Source organism: Pezoporus wallicus, unplaced genomic scaffold (assembly GCF_028554395.1).
Source record: "Pezoporus wallicus isolate ANWC-B61680 ecotype Strahan unplaced genomic scaffold, APGP_CSIRO_Pwel_v1 contig_11133, whole genome shotgun sequence".
NCBI lineage: Eukaryota > Metazoa > Chordata > Aves > Psittaciformes > Psittacidae > Pezoporus > Pezoporus wallicus.
Window position 1 is genome coordinate 161342 of NW_026636583.1, and position 3130 is coordinate 164471.

At 51.2% G+C, this 3130-nt stretch overlaps 1 non-coding gene across 1 annotated transcript; it reads left to right on the plus strand.

Annotated features, from left to right (window-relative positions):
* Positions 1 to 1034: 1034 nt before the first annotated feature.
* Positions 1035 to 1106, plus strand: TRNAE-UUC (transfer RNA glutamic acid (anticodon UUC)). The gene has a single exon. It is a non-coding gene; the product is annotated as a tRNA-Glu (tRNA).
* Positions 1107 to 3130: the final 2024 nt, after the last annotated feature.

Sequence of the window (3130 nt, forward strand, 5' to 3'; positions counted from 1 at the left end):
CCTTGTCTCCTGGGGCAACCATTCAGACTCAGATCCTGTCAGGGTAGTTTGCATTATAATCTGCCTGAGTTTTCTCAGCTTCATCTCATTATTCCTGCTCTTCTTAACTATCAAAAAAAAAAAGCTCCATTTTGTTGTTTATAGATGTCCCCAACTGAAATACCTGCAGGTTGTTACTTCTGTATCCTTCCAGGGAAATAATACATATTTGTTTTCTTTAAACTTAATCCCTTTTACCCTCAGGTAGTGTCTTGCACTCTGCCTGCGCACTGCCTGCTTACTGATACATACTGATAACATAAAGTCCTATAACGAGCACAAGAAGTGGTTTATTAGTCTTTATCTTTTATCCTTTCTTCTACAGTCAAGGGTTTGAGGCCCAGCCATGCTCCTGCTGAACTCAGTGGGAACGGCAGCAAGTTCTTTGCTCTACTGCGTAACCACAGGGCGAAATGAAGTTTCTGAACCTGTGGTTGCTGACATTGCAATGCCAGACATCCTTGTTTGCATTTGCTGCACCACCTTTGTCAGGCAAGCCCCATTCCTCTCAGCATCCAGGTATTCAGCTTTAGGCAAAACACTTTGAAAGCAGTTCTTTGCTAGTTCTTTAAACATCTTGGAGATCTACTAAGCAGAGCAACTCAACGAACAGGTTCTTGTGTTTTGAGTGCTGGCAGCCTGAATGCATGCGTCTCCATCCAAGTACCTCCATGGCCACCCTTTGTACAAGTACAGAAATGAGGTAATGGCCTCAAAGGTGCTGGACTTTTAGGCTGGACTTCATCTGTTCATCCTCCCATTTGTCATTTCCTTCTTCAGTGCCGCCAGCCTCCCGCCCCACCTTTAAACTAAGAGAATTCTAATGGCTGATTGAAGAATGACTCTAAATTTGGTGCGGGCAATAGAGGCAGTGCAGGCAGGAGGAGCAGTGCAGGCAGGAGGAGCAGTGCAGGCAGGACAGGCAGTACCAGCAGGCGGCGCAGGCAGGAGCGACACGGGCAGGAGACGGCGCGGCAGAAAGTGCAAGTGTGCGATCCCACATGGTCTAGCGGTTAGGATTCCTGGTTTTCACCCAGGCGGCCCGGGTTCGACTCCCGGTGTGGGAAAGCCCCGTATTTTTTTTTTCCTCTTACGCCTTTATTGTGAGGGGGGATCATTTATTTATCATTCGTAAATTCTGCGAGATCCCTTCTTAATTCTTAGACAATTAATTTTTTTCTAAATGTCCCAAACTCAATGAACAGCTCATTTTAGACTTAAAAACCCTGTGCGAGAGCTGCAGGATCTTTTAAGGATTTCAAGATTTCAGGAACTTTGTTGGAAATTACATTAAATGACACGGCAGCCTGATAGCTTCATAAAACCAGCGGTTGAGTTTGGTTTAGGTATGTCTATACGCAATAGCGAAATAATCATTTCAGGAGGCAATGTTTGTTTGTAACTTCTCTTTATATTGTTTCAGTTTTGTAGGACAAAAGAGAAAGAACCTAAACTCCCAGCCATCGTTGCTTACTTGGTGCTGACTTCAGCAGGAAACCCACTCAATGTTATCTGAATTACATTGAATAATTGGCTAAAATTTACTGCCTATTATTAAATTTAAATACAAATGAGCCACTTTGTGGGCTCCCAGGGGAAACAAAGCACTGTTAATGAGACAAGCAGGGTTTGTTTCACAAAACACTACTTACTTTCTGAGTTAAACTGTTCAGCATCAAGGCTCCTGCAATCCTCAGGGGCTTGGCCAAGAGCTGCACCTGAATGCTGGGTCAGCGGCAAGTGAAGTTATACTTGGGCTGATCTGGCTAGAAAGCCGCTAGATAGCGGCCTTCTGAGGGGGTGAGGTGCAGAAGGGCACAGCCATAATGCTGTTACTGCTAAACTTAATGAATCCTGTCGAGCCCTCAGCCAAGGGGTCAGACCACAGACGCTGTTGAATTGCTGCATCAGAACTGATCTCAAAGGAATATAAACAGTTTCACCCCCCACCCCCCCCCAATCCATGACCTAACTTGCTCTCCAACCTGAGTCTATGATTCTATGATTCCAAAGTTTGAATCTATCCCTCTCTCCTACAGTAAATACCAAGCTTGAAACAGCAACCCCAGACCATCATCTGTTTGGCCCAAGACAAAAGTATTTCACCAGGACGAGCACACAGAACACTTCCTCCCGTGCTCAGGCTCCAGCCTCAGCAGCTCAGGGAGTTCTGGAGCCGGACACGACTCACGCAGTGTGCGCATTTGTCACAACCAGCCAGTTCTTTTCACCTGCCAAACTCCAAAACTCCAATCCCATCCCCAGGGCGATTCTGCCCAAGATGATGTGCTTACACTGGAGATGTTAGTGCGAGAACCTGGACACAGATGTTAACTGGCCTGCCTACACTGGATAGACTCTGTGTACAGTGCAGTAAGCTTGGAAAGAGCCAACATGGCTTTTGAAGCTGACTCTAAACCACTCATGGTGACACGGTGCCCAGGAAAGGAATGAAGTGACTCTTAACAGAGCAAATACAGCCAGCCTGGACGAGACCCCTGGGCAGGACAGCGGCTGGGGCACACAACAGCCAGCCCCAGGGCCCCTGCAGACCGCCAGAGACGGAAGGCTGGGGGGACTGGGGATCCGGGCGTTGGAACGGGCGTTGGAACGGGGGGACCCACACGGGTGTCAAGCGTCACCCTCTCACGGGGACCGTCCTCTCCGCCTGGAGCGGGCCCGCCGAGCTCTCGCGAGAATATTGGGGCCCGTGACAGCTCCCCCCCTCCCGTCCTAAGTATCGCGACTATTCAATCCTCCGCTTCCGGGCGCGATGTCTCGCGAGAGTCGGCGGGTGCGGGCATGCGTGCGGACGTTGTCTGGCCGTGCGTCTCGCGAGAGCCCCTGCGCCGGACCCTGGGCGGCCCCGTGCCGAGCGCCGAGCTGCGAGCAGCGAGTGGCGGCGGGCGCCATTTCGGGGAGCAGCCGCCGGTGCCACAGCCGGGGCCCAGCCCGGGTCCGGGGACCGCCCGCCACGGTCGCGCTTCCCCTCGCCGCCTGCCGCTCTCGGGCTGGCCGAGCGGCGCCGTCCATCTCACATTCAGACCCCTGTGGAGGGCTCCTGAGCCCTCGGGCCCATCCCCCACCGCTA